The sequence below is a fragment of the Ipomoea triloba genome, chromosome 6 (genome assembly GCF_003576645.1).
Source record: "Ipomoea triloba cultivar NCNSP0323 chromosome 6, ASM357664v1".
NCBI lineage: Eukaryota > Viridiplantae > Streptophyta > Magnoliopsida > Solanales > Convolvulaceae > Ipomoea > Ipomoea triloba.
The window spans coordinates 7,153,003-7,167,834 of NC_044921.1; the positions used below are offsets into that span (position 1 = coordinate 7,153,003).

Sequence of the window (14,832 nt, forward strand, 5' to 3'; positions counted from 1 at the left end):
CAACATATCTATGAAGTTACAAAATTTTGGGTATTAAAAAATAGTAAAAATTCAAATAAACAATGTCAAACTCAACACGCTAAAAGAATAAATTGTTTCTTAAGCCTGAATGACAGAATACAAACACCAAAAAAAAAAAAAAAAAGCACAATGTAACAGTTAAACATACTACAACACTAAAATGAAGACTATGACATGTGTGAACAAAACAAAATAAAATTCCAAGAAAATAGTGATTTAACCTGCAGATTTAAAACATAGAAAAACTTATGAAAACCGAAGTAGATTAACGAAATAAAATGTTTCTTAGCTTATATTTTCCAAAAATGATGCCAAAGTTTAAAGCCTAAAAGAATAAACCATATGTTAAAAGCATTTAGTCTATTCAAACCAATAAAAACACCAACTGAAATATATATTGTTTATGCATAAACAAAAGTAGAACAACAAAGGCTAGCATGGCTTGGGTTCATTTTTAGGCTTTTTAAAAGTCTTTGAAAATGATGAAAAGTCCAGATTTATTCTCTTCAAAGACTGCTGCTTAGGATTGCTTTCATCAACAAAGATGACTTTTCGGTTAGACGAAGATGTAGGTTCCAATGGTACAATGCCCTAGTTGAAAATAACTATTAAAAAAGAAAGTGTAACAAAAATTTATAACAGTAGATAGAAACATGTTTAGTTAGTACGAACTTGTTCTAAATTATCCTTGAACTGTTTTGCATCAGCAAGCTTCCTAACCACGCTTCCTTCTTCACCTTACTTGACTGATTTAGCTATTGCTTCATCATTTTCCACTCCTAGAATAGTAAAAGCAACATTTTCCCTATAATTGAATTGATCATGCTGTGTGACAATCCTAAACTTCATGGTCTTTCCAACCAATCCCTCAATTTCATTGGGCATACAACCCTCCTAGGTCAACCAAAAAAAAAAAGTAAATAGTATAAAACGGATAATATTATAAAACAAAGTGCTCATTTCACTCACCTCATAATACTTTTCCTTCAACTCGCTAGCAATGACCCCTAGCAGAGACGAACAAACATTGTCCCAAAGTAGAAGTTGGTCATCTTGGTCATCATCCAGGACAACAATAACCACTCTATATTTAATTATTCAGTCAGTCCATTGTTTGTCGCATAACTTACAGTACATCTTATCCATATAGTCTTGAAGTTTCTTCCCACAGCCCTTAATCTTACATGCCGTGAAGTACCAATCGCGTTCAATGTCTATAATTTCTCCAACAATCCAAAATTCTCCTACCTATAAATGAGAAGTAAACGCGTGAGCAATTTAGCAGTTGAATCTTTAAACGAATTAAATATAAATTGAATATTTGTAATTTTGACCTTCTTATTGTCATGAATATCCTTCCAAGAAGTGACTGTCATATTCTTATTCGACATAGCTTCCAACGATCTAGATCCAGTGATTCTAGAAGTTGAGATTATACTCCGTATAGGAGTAAAGAACCTAAGCAAACTACTTAAAACAGATAACTTGTAATCGTAAAAGATGTTGTGAAGTACATATTATATAGCGAGTGAAAAAAGTAAACTGTCTCAATACATCTCCTTGAAAGTGAAAAACTCATGGCATTCGTAGTTGAACAAAACCTCTGTTGTAGTGTAGGAACTAGAAATCCTTACCTCACCGTCTAATATAAAAACCATTTTTGAATAGGTATAATCGAAATAATTAAATTTAAGTCTAACGTTGGGTTATTACTTACCATCAGTTACCCTGGCTCTACAAAGTTGTAGTATAACAATCAAGATCTGTCAAATCACCATTATAGAAAGGCAAAACCGAATTCACGTGCTCGTCCCACAGGGTTATCGTCAATCGACTCTCCCTGAATAAAAACAAATCCATTTCGTGATAAAGACTATATGTTTATTTAAAAAAAAATACATACCAAGAATCTTCAATAACAAAATCAATTAACTTTTGAGGATTTTGATTAACTTAGAATAATTTTTGGCTCAGTAATGAAAATTACACAACCAATCAAATCTGTGAAAACGATCAAAACCATAGTAAGTTTGCAGATACGAATGAATTAGAATAAATATGAAAGAGGAATGTAAATAACAGTAAATATAGAACGAAATTGTAATAATAACTGATAAATTAATTGGTTGCTATCAACACCTCCGGGAGCCTTCAAGGACCCAAACTTCTTGAATTTAAGCATGTGTTTGGAAAAAACAAAATCATCTTGATCCGAAACATTGATCACTGTGTCATTGTTTGCTTTCATAATGTATTTGTGCTCGCATGACTTAAACCTCATGCAAGAAGTATGCACAATTTCTTTGAAAAGTTTACTGAATTTTTCGAGGGAATTTGTAAATGGATGCAAATTTCCTATGGGAATCATTCATAAATAAATATCAACAAATAGATATTTAATATCACAGAAATAAAGTGTTATTTAAATAATGTATCATTGCAATACGTACCTAAGAGCCATGAAATAAGTACTCCAGAGTTTGGTGGTTCACGGGTGTATAGAATTTGAACTTGATAATATTTTAATAACTATTTCAACTCAAATTCTCAACCTTCACAGCTCTTAACAGATCGCTCATTCTTTGCATCACATTGCTTGTTAGGCTCCAAATTTTCAATAGGACTTTCAGACACATGTCCATCCTTAAAGTTGTGAAAGGCAAAAAAAGTAAAATAACTTAATAAAGTTATACAAAAAGAAAAATAATGTAAGTGACAAACAAATAACCTCTTCAAATAAATCATAATCTTATGTCATAAATATGTGTATGATAAACTACATCCTTCAATACTCTCACAGTTGTATTAGAATAAAACGGCAACATATACTTGTGAGTGGTTGTTTTATTTCTATACAAATTATAAGGCACCAAATTTTTTTTTAATATGGTAAACTCTCCCTTCTTTAAATTTCTTCATCCACTTTTGAAAAAAAAAATTAGGAATATGAATATGTAGAAAAATTCCCTGAAATTGAAATTGTAAAAAAAAAAATGTAGTAAAAAAACCATATGCATAGACAAAACTTTTTGAATTATAAAATATTCAAACGATAGTACAAAAACAATACATCTACATCATGGACTACACACTCTATAGAATTGATTGTTTCAGCATCTCTTGTCTCTGGAAGATGATAGGTACGCACCACTCTAAACTTGATTAAATTTCTTCCGTGTCTAGGATGAAGTTCACGTCCAACAATTTCGATTTGAATTAAAGCCATGCCTATTTGATGTAAATAGGAAACTACGACGCATAAATTCGTTGAAAGCTTACAAATATAGGTTTAGTATAATGATATGTTTAAATAGTAAAAAGAATCGGCCTCACAATGCAAAATTACCATTCGAAAAAATAGGAAAAATATTCTTGATTCGTGGAACTGGATGTGAGTGTGTAGACTTACTGGTTTATTATTGATCTAAATAACATGAAAATACTCATAATTTGCAAAAAATAATAATAAATGATTATTTCCTTATTAGCGTGTAGACTTATTGATGTACACACGAATAAAACCCTAAACTCATATTAATTGAAAATAAAAACCTAGATTCCATAGAATACCGTGAATAATATATTTTTGGTAGACTTACGAAATCCATATGTTATTACGTTATTATTCGTGTCCTCTGGGAGAATTACGCTATTACCGTGAATTTGGAAAGAATATTACCAATTAATAGATATTAGTTAATTTCGATATAACATTTCCTTATCAATTAAGTTTTATTAATTATTTTACCAATAAATTATTTATTTAATATTAACAAATATTTGAACGAGAAAGTTGAAGATGAGGAATTTAAATAGTGTATTCAATCAAACTTTTATAAATTTTTAAAGACTTTTAATGACTTTAAAAGTTTGGTGGTATCCATTTAGACGTTTTAAGACTCTACCTTTAAAAGTCTACCGGTATTCAATTCAAACTTTTCAAAAGTCTTTAAAAGTATACCGGTATTTGATTTAGACTTTTATAGAGTCTTAAAAAGTCTATTGATATTCAAAAAGTTATTAACTTTCATAGATTCTATCATAATAGGATTGCTGTAGACTTTTTATTCATTAATATAAATAGATGAAATCTAACGCTCCAACCCCCAAACTTTTCAACTTTCTCTACAAATTTTTTTCTTCCATCTAAACCAATATAAATAGATGAAATCTACAAACTTTATACTTTTTTTATCGCTTTATTTTTATTATTTGATGTTGTTCACAACAAAACTTTTTGCTGCGAATTTCTTGCTGCTAATCGCAACAAAAAGAAGTTGTTGCAAATAGCAGCTTGCTATTTGCACAGAAACTTTGTTGCTGTTTTTCGCATTCTGCTGCGACCAGCAGCAAGTTGCTATTGGTCGCAGCAGATTTGACCTAAAATTTTAACACAAAATTGTTTTATAATTAACATAATTGTATGTAATTGTATTGGGTGTACCCCTTCCATTTGATCCAAAATAATTTTATGTAATTGTATGTTAATTAATTATTAATATATGTATTTGTGTTTAGTTGAATTTTTTGAGAAATTTACATTTATTTTATAGTGAAAATTGATTATAATTTCTTTATGTATAATATACTCTAGAATGAATTCCTTTTTTGGTCCTACTGTTATTGGCCTATTTCCAATTTTAGTCCGTTTTAGTTATTTTTGACACATTGAGACCACATTTATTAAGCGTGTTCCACTTTTGGTCCAACTTTAGTTTTTCTATCTAAGGGTCGTCTGTGGCAAGCATATTTTCATCTTTTTACGCTGGTCTCATCTCTTTATCCTTTTTTCTGGACTGAAGCAGTGGAGGTAACTCTGAGGATTGGCCGACGGAGAGGGTGTTGACTCTGAGCTCAACATACTCGGCTTCTGCTGGGAGGAGGAAGATGGTAATGCAGCCACCGCATTTCTGGGCCGCTTCAGATTTACAGATTGAGCCGGAATATATAGAGTAGGAAACACAGACGAAATATCCCGATGAAAATATCCAGACCTAAAAGAAACGCAGAGCTCCCGATGAAGATAAGCTGAGAAAGGCGATCGACAGAGTCTCGTCTACCATCGCCGCCGCCATCCACCGTACCATCGCCAGTGTTGCTGTCGCCGATTGTGGTCCACCGCCGCAAATAGTCAGAAGGATCTTGTCAGAACTCCAGCGCTGCTGCCTACGCCGTGCCGAGCCGGGGAAAACTCAGATCGAGCCAATTCTGTCGTCGATCTTTCCACCGGCAAATCGGAACCGTCGTTCGCCGGCAGGAAGCGTAGAGGACATCGCACAACCAGCAGTATCACCGCTACTCGATGTCGTGACCCATCGGAGTACAGCAGGTTTCGGGAGAAGGTAACGGCAGGGACAATCGAACCTCTGCCTTCGACGATCTTCCCTCCGCCATCGTCATCGCCAGCGCATCGGTCGTAGATCAGAGGCAGGCAGCGGCGGCGAAAGATGGTCCAAAAAGGAATGGACACAGAGAGACAGACAGAGAATGAGGAATTATGAAAATGCATGCATTAATTATGGGGTTTGTTTGGTTATGAACTACTGCTACTAAAGATTTCTTCAAATGCCAACTATGTAACTTTGGGTGATCCCTTCCAGTTTGATCTTTAAAGAGAGAGAGAGAGAGAGGGAGAGACGAGACCCGCGTAAAATTAAGGTTGAAAGGGTAAAGGGAGGAGACTAGAGTAAAAAGACGAAATTAGCCCTACCACAGACGACCATTAGATGAAATACTTAACGCTAGACCAAATGTGGAACACATCTAATAAATGTGGACTCAATGTGACAAAAATAACTAAAGCGGACTAAAATTAGAAACGTGCCAATAACATAAGGACAAAAAAAGGAATTCACTCTATACTCTATTTTTGTGAAAATCAATATTTATTACTCCGTATTTTTTTTCAATGCATTAATTTATTTATGATTTATAAAAATATATTTTTGTAAGAAAAATATAAATAATGTATTAATAGAAGTTATGAAATGTTTGTAAGGGTGTAATCAATTCAGAGTTTTAATGACTTTTGTAGAATTTTTAAATGTTTTGATAATCTTTAAAAGTTTTTATTGAATGCACCCCACTTTTATTAATAGTATAGATTTTTAAATTTTCCAATCTACTAAGGATGGAACACATTACACACTTGAACAAATATCCTATCAAGTTGACAAATTTTTCATCCACTTTCAAGGTAAATAGTAATAAGCCACTAGTAATTTTCTTTTAAGTGGATAAAATTAAGGAATTTCTAATAATTTGGTTAATTATTTATACTTAAAATTATATTAATATGTGTGTTTACTTATGTTAAAAATAAAAGATCAATATGAAGAACAAACATATATCATTTCTTTATTGTCAAATCAAAAGTCTGATCTCTCAATTATTAAAATCCCCACTTAGCTTGCACAATAAAACACCTCATTCACATTGTACCAAAATTATTAATCATGGACAAAGAAGCAAGGCAGCCAGGCCAGTAATACATTAGTAAGGTCCTTTTCCCGGTGGCGGTGGAGACATGACGGCGAGCGGCGGTGCTGGTGGGCCGTAATGCTGAGGATATCTGCCTGCAGCTATATCACGACTACGTTTCCGGCCGATTAGGTAGCAAGCCACGGCAGTGACAATGAACAATATTATAACGGGTAACGATATTACAATAACATAGCCCATTCTGCTGCTTTTGACTCAATAAAACTAAGACTTCCCTGCATTATCAGTTGATTATAAATGCTGATTATAATTTCATCCAACAAAATAACAAGTAATGCTATATTTCTTTATAAAAAAATTACTACGTATTTTGTAATCAATGTCATGTTAAATAATAAATATTATATCGTGATTTTTATAGAAGAAAGTATCATTTTTTAAATGCTGTTTTCACTTATTAAAATTATTACATTTTTTTAATAGTCAACTTTGACATTGACATTATAAAAGTTCACAATATTTATTGAGACAATATTTATTGAGAGTCGATTCTGTCACGAATTAGGAGTATTTGGTAAATAGCTGTTAGCTAGTTGGGTCAGTGGGTATAACATTAGCTTATTGTAAAAATATATTTGGTAAATTAGCTGTTAGCTAATAGCTTATTACATGCAAAATGATTTTCACAAAAAAATTGATTGAAAAAACTACTTTGAGCAGCTTTTTAAATTTTAGTGTTTTAAAGCAATAAGTTGTTACAAAAAGTTGATTAATCAAACACTTATATTGGTTGGTTAACCAAATCAAACAACTAATAATGATCAAATTAGTTAAAATTGACTGATAAGCTAACTATGTTATCAAACATGGCCTTAATAAAAAAATTTATGTAATAATCAAATACAATTAAAAATTCAATAGGATAACGACATGTGAAGGATAAATATTACTCCGTAACTATTTTATTTTCATTGACCATGCCATGAACTAAATAAAAAAAGTCCACGAAATAATTAAATACAAAAATATATCGAACACATTAATGACACAGTCATATAGTAATATTATATACTCATTTTTATAGAGGAATGTATCATGACTCAATAACTACCATTTTTTGTCTCTAGTTATGAATAAGGGTTTCTCAAAAAGCTTTGGTTTGTATACGTTTTCATAATAATAATAATGTTACATGTATCAAATGTTATGCTATTTAACGTAATTTTATATTATTGACTTATAGTGAAATTAACCAATTCACGTATATATATTTGATAAGCATGAATGATTGTGATGCTTATAGCTATGCTACACTACAAAAATTCGATATAAATTTTTTTGAAAATATATCTTTGAATAAGCGTAGGACAAATATAAAATAAATAATCTTCAATAATTAATGAAAATAAATAACTGAAATGAACAAAGAATAAAATATGTCACTGAACTAATCATGCGAATTGAAGATCATTTGCTTTCAAAAAAAAAAAAAAAAAAAAAAAAACTAATCATACAAATTGAAAATAGGCCAGTTAAATCATTTGCAGAAAACCCATTTTTGGAATGGGCCAAAAGCCCAAAATCATACTAGTAAAAGTGTAAAACCAATATACTTGCACCCTCTTTACTAATTGATTTTTATTGAGTGATGTGAAGATTTAAACTCATGACTTTTAATATAGAATTGGTTCTGATATCAAATTAAAATATGTGTTTTATTTTAACTAAAAGTAAAAGTCTAAGTTAATAGTTGAATTGCATATTTATATTTATATATTATATATGCTCAATGCTCAATAGTGATAGCCCATAAAGTTTCGATCCATCGTAGCCCAAACGCTATCACCATGGAATCACAGGTCATGGATTTCAGTGAGATTCTGGAAATATTTATTTATGTATTGATGGATTTTAGTGAGAAGCTGATAATTAATGGATGAATTTGCAATATTCCAGAAAAATATGTTTAAGCAATAAATAAATAAAATAAAAGACATTTCCTGGGATTTGGACTTCTATATTCTTCGAAAAGACTGATCCTCTCAAATAAATATTTAAAAAATAATAATTACTTTAGTTTATGGAATGAAATTTTAATTTAATGAAAAAGGAGTTGCAGAATAGCAGAAAGTAACTTTGGAAAAAGCTGGAGCAAAAGGAAATAAATAAATAAACAAATTTAAAAGAAATGGAAGGAAAAAAAAAAAAAAAAAAAAAAAAGAAAGAGAAGGAGACTGCAGCGAGAACATACCTCTTCACTGTTCGATCTCTTCACCCAAAATCTAATCGGGAAACCTCCTACTCAAACTCTGTCTGTCTGTCTTCTGCTATGTAAGATTTGAAGAAAATATGAGAGAGGGAGAGAATAAGAATACTGATGCCTTTTTGTGAGCTTACTTACATATCAAGCAGTTTTAGTGGTTTTCTTAGATGCCAGTTTTCATTCACGGAATTTCTTTTCCAAAAAGCAAATACCAAGTAGAAAAACAATGCTTCTTATAAAAGTCTTTTTTTTCTTTTAATTATCAAAGGAGCGGGAAACATGTGAAAAAAATAAATAAAATTAACTACATATACAAGTTGCACTTAATCAAGTTTGTATGTTATGTTCATCATATTAACACGGAAAATGTTTTTCACCATTCCTAATGATGTCATTTTTATTCACAATAAATTAGTTAATTCACCACTAATAATAAAGAAATTTAATTACTAATTACATGATGACATATCAGGAGAGAAAATTTGTAAAAGAAATACATGAGGTACGTAGCATTGCTATGGCTGTTAGCGAACAGAGCTTTCGACAAACTACTCGTGTTCGAGCTCGGTAAGCGTTCGTTTATGTTTGTTTATTAAGGTAAACGAACATTAACAAACAAAATTTAGAGCTCGGTTAATAAACGAACAGAGTCTGAACAGTGGTAAGCTCGTTTGCTAAGTGTTCGCGAACAAGCTCGTTTGTGTTCGTTTAGTAGTGTTCGTTTAGTAGTGTTCGCGAACAAACTCATTTAGTGTTCGTTTAATAATGTTCGCGAACATGTTTACATATATATATATATATATATATATATAATTGTTCGTGAAGATGTGAATGCAGATTATTTATTGTTCGCGAACAAATGTGTTCATAAACATGTGCAGGTGTTTGGTTATTAAGTGTTCACGAACGTGTTCATGAACGTTTGCGAACACGTTCGTGAACGTGTTCGTTAACGTTAACGAACACGTTCGTGAACATGTTCGCGAACGTTAACGAACACTAACGAACGCTTAACAAACGAACACAAACAGGATTTTCAAAAAGCTTAACAAACGAACACGAACATGAACACCCCAAAATCCTTAACAAACGAACACGAACAGCCTCCGTTCGTTTATGTTTGGTTCGTTAACAGCCCTAAGCATTGCCCAATTAACACACTGTTCTAGTTAAATTTGAATTTAAAATTTATTAACAAAATCATATATTTATTAAAATTATATGGTTGAAAAAATCGTTAGGTATTCCTTGGGTACCTAGGCGTTCGTGTATTTTATTTTTATTTTTTAAAAATTAAGTTTAACTTTTTTGTTTTTTATACTTAATAATTACACTATTTAATACTTTAATAATTAATACTAGAATATTAAATATTAACCTCTAAAAAAATATAGGGTTTGAACGATTTAGGATGGCCTAACTAACCGGCTGACTAGGCGACCTAGTCGGCTAGCCGCCTAAACCAACGGTTATCGTACGCTAGGCGGCCAACCAATGTTTAGGGCAATTTTTACAGCAGTGATTAAAATACAGCATGGATACATCTGGAATATCATTGCATTTTTCTAATCCACATCATAAATTTCTTATATACTCCGTAACAATCATAAATTCCTTAATAATTAAATTTTAATTGTCAAAAATACCTTATGAATCAAAGTTTTTTTTTTTTTTTTGAAAACCCTTATGAATCAAAGTTATATTTAGTGTATATATAGTGCAACTGTATTTTCGATTTTAGTATGAATATAATACTCCAGTAATAATTTTCAAAAAATAATACTCCAGTAATAATATATAAGAAATAAAAGAAATTTGACATAGAACAATAGCCATGCCCACGGTTCGATTTCCGATTTTAAAATCGGATGAACTGGAATCAAAACCTTGTACAAAGATTTCACCTGGCCTCTGGTACTAGAACTGGTGTTTTTTTTTTGTAAATTCTATTTTGTATTTTAAAAATTGTCTAAATTCAGCAACTAATTTTTTCATAATGAAAATTTTTAAAAAATGGTTATATCAAGTATTTAAACTTTAAGGTTAAACTAAAAAATAATAATAATAATTTTAGGCTTCCACTTAATTTTATCAAAATTAATAAATGCCTACGTATCTTAATGAAATTTGAATAAGAACCAAAATTTACGTAATTTTAATATTTTTTTTGTTTTATTTTCATGTATTTGCTGACTTAATGAGAAGCAAAGTCCATGGCTTTGGTCTACATACTTTGCTTTATGCAATTTCAATATGTGGCTCCGGATCAAGAATTTGATCAAAATGTTCAAATTTTGAACAAAACAAAATCATAGAAATGGCCAAATGGGTATGAATAACTGAGCAATTTCCAGTGTATTATTTTAGCATGCAGTTTTTCTTCTTCTTTTTTTGTTTTTTTTTAAGGTTTGGAACCGGAACCGTCCGGTTCCAAACCGGAACTGACGGTTCCGATTTAACAATATCTGGAACCAGAACCATCCCTACGGTTCTGGTTCAGATTTCTACAGTGAACGGGTCGGGTCGATCCGTCCGGTTCAAACCGAATCGGGTCATCCTAGAAGACACGATGATTCAGTAGCGCGAGGTGCAGGGAGCATAGAAAGGAGCGTACCCTCCTGACCGTAAGATGGGTGATCAGTCTCAGCCTCTAGACCTTCCAAATAGGTAACAAGCAATGGCGATGATGAGCAGCAAAATGATCATCGGCACTGATATCACTATCACATACATGACGATCTACCACTCTTCCTGCAACTTACACAAACAGTCAACGATTCAGTTCAAATCCAAAGCAATTCTACACGAATTCTCGTTGTGACGTGTTTTAATCGATTCAGCATCACACGATGAGCTAATTAATCAATCAAAGTATAATTTGTCTTGATTGATTGATGAAAAAAGCAAAGAAAAAGAAAAGCAAAGACAGAAAGAGGAGAAGCTGCAAACCTGAAAGATGTGAAGGAGAAGAAAGATAAGCGAGTGATTAGTGAAGGAGAAGAAAACGACTCAGAACTCTTTCGTAATGGGATAGATGAATATACACAGTATATATATGACAGGAGATGAATGAAGGATGCCAAGATTGCCCACCTTTCTCTCTAACTTTATCTCTCTTTATATCTTTTTTTCAGTGCAAAGGGTGGATGACATGATATGTATAACTTTTTGAGCAAACTTCACAATAGGTTTTTTTTTTTTTTTTTCAAATAATTATTATTATTTCGCTTACTTCGAAGAGAGAGGTTAGTTGGAGAGAAGAGAAAATAGAGATGGAAGAAAATTAATTTTTAGGATGAAGATTTTTTGTGATCTAAGCGAAGCAAAAGAAAAATAAATGTTGCGTTGGTGCGTGTTGTACACATCCCAGCCAGAAGTGTGTACTGCAGACGCCAACAAGGCGCTTAAAACACAATTTCTTTAGGCAAAAACTTATGTGAGACCGTCTCACCATGAGACGGGTCGGGTCAAGATGCAAGTGTAACACTTATATGAACAAATGTCATACTTATATGCTCAAATGTAATACTAATCAGGAATAAAATTTTTGTTACTTATAGGGGTAAATGTAATACTTTTAAGGGAAAATATAATACTTTTACATTTCGATTTAAAAGTATTACATTTTTCCTCAAAAGTATTATATTTGCGCTTATAAGTAAGGAGCACTTGTCAACATTACTTACTATGAAAAATGTATTACTTTTTCTCTTATAAGTAACAAAAATTGTATTCTTGATTAGTGCTATATTTGAGCACATAAGTATGACATTTACACATATAAGTATGACATTTGCATGGTGTTGTGACCCGACCCGACATGTCTCACGAATAAGGATCCGTGGGACGGTCTCACACAAGTGTGAACTCATTTCTTTATGCTTGATTTTGTTAGTTTTTTCTTTTTTCTTTTTCATTTTTTCCTCCGTTTTTCTTTTTCTCTCTCATAAGCTTAAAAATCAGAGCAAAAAATCTCACTATTGGGGTTGCTCTTATAGTTGCAAAATTTTTGTTCAAAAATAGTATCATTTGCTTGGCCAAGTTGGGCAAATTGTTTGCTTGATAATTACAAGGTTTCAATTTTGACTTCTATGCTAATAGTAAGAGCACCCTATTATCATTCTTAGCTTGGCTTGAGCCAAATAGCTATGATGATTTAATTCCTTGTAATTCTTTACTTCGAGTAACAAGGCGGATTTTATTTTGTTCACATCCTTAGGGGGTCTCGAGTAGTGGTAAAAAAAAAAATAGCATCATTTATCCTTTGCCAATAGTTCTTTCAATTAATATTTAATTTCAATTAACATTTAATTTTTCATAAAATGATTGTGTTATTTAATGTTGTTAATACCCTATAAGAAAAAAAAAAGGGAAAAGAGTCAAATAAACTCATAAACTTTTTTTAAAAGTCAATTATGTCTCTAAACTTTTAAAATGTGTAATTACACCTTTTAACATGTTAAATTGAAGCAATGAAGCCCAAAAACCAGTAAATGACCTATTATTGCATGTCAATTTAGTTCAGGCGTGAAAATTTGGCGATGGCCGAACCGTCGCCGGTCGCTATTCGCGGCGAAAGGCGATCAGTTAGTCAACCACTCCGTGCATAACTTAAGAATTAAAAATGATTATCATCCCAAATGTTTTGTTGGGCTTGAGCGTAGGAGCCCCTTGAAATTAAGAATTCAATCTTTCTGAAAGAAGAATTAAAAATAGTTATATATATAATTCAATGATTAAGTCTGTACCACATATATATATAACTGAAGGACTAAAATTACAATTTAAAATAGTTACAAGCGCGTAGAAGTTGGGTAGGAGTGTTATTTGGAAATGAGTTTCCTAAACAAGTTACGTGCACAAATCAAATAAAAGGTGGAGGATAGAGTGTCATCATTGCAATAAAAGTCAGCTTTTCTCCCTTTTTTCTTCTTTTTGTTGTTTGATACGGAGTAATTTTTTTTTTTTTTTTTTTTGAAAACAAAGAAACCATTTCATTAACTAGAATCAGAAATAATAACATCAGAAAGAAAAGCTGGTGGTTGTTGTTTGATACTTTGATGTCCATTCCTTTAATTTGATTTATTGCTGCAAATAATTTGTGCAATCACTTCTCATCCAACGGTCTACAAGTTAATTACACGAATTCTTAGTTCTGACCTTACTAAATTAAAAGCTTTTGGTATGTGTTGGATTTGGTATGCCAATTTAGACCCATTTTCTTAATTAATAATTAGATAATTTTACACCATACAATAGTCTAAAGAATATTAATAAAGTCTATATCAGTAAATCTAAGAAGTATTACAATTTTTCATCTAAAGTCATATAAGTGGCAATTAACGTATAAGAAAGAGAATGAGCAAACAAATAAAGAGCGTGAGATGTTAGGTCTCACCATAATGAAATATCAATCTCACAAGTAAAACTTATAGATAACTTTTTTTTTTTTTTTTTTTTTAATCAAAGGCTTAAAACTAAACCAATTACTAAGAATTTGGGCATTTCACTTGGAGACGACATCAGAATTTGGGCATATTCCTTGCCCGTAACCTCGATTTTCCCCTATCCTTATACCTATCTCTACCCTTGGGTTTAGAAGAAATATTTTATCCATCTTTGCATTTGTGGGGATGGAGGTTTTGAATGAGGAGTGATTATCACTGTCATATATTTCAATATCTCAAAATATAATAAAAATCATTGATGACTAATGAAAATAAACAAAAATGTGTTAGCGTAATTAGACGCAAAATAAGTTGCAAATTGTGTTTTCTCTCTTGTACATTCACAAATACTTTGCAAATCTACCCTTTTTCTTTTTCTTTTTTTCTTCTTAAGTTGTTAATGTTGTTAAATAACACCATTAAATATAATAACTTGTACATTACATTTACTTTATTGTTCATTAACAAATTATTTTTAATTTTTAATTTTATTTATACATAATGTATTAATTATTTATAATTTGTTAATAATTTGTTTTCATAAAAGTTAATAGATTGTATATGTTTACATTTATTTTGTTTATATAATTTGACCATTATTTTTGTTCATTGAGCTTTTTATGTCATGCATTTGTTAATTAGAAAAATCATATATGCACA

At 31.2% G+C, this 14,832-nt stretch overlaps 1 long non-coding RNA gene across 1 annotated transcript; it reads right to left on the reverse strand.

Moving 5' to 3' along the window:
• Positions 1 to 6,353: 6,353 nt before the first annotated feature.
• On the reverse strand, positions 6,354 to 11,933 carry LOC116022523. The gene is made up of 4 exons (XR_004099234.1): positions 11,675 to 11,933; positions 11,340 to 11,476; positions 8,714 to 8,786; positions 6,354 to 6,737 (listed from the first exon to the last, which is right to left on the reverse strand). It is a non-coding gene; the product is annotated as an uncharacterized LOC116022523 (long non-coding RNA).
• Positions 11,934 to 14,832: the final 2,899 nt, after the last annotated feature.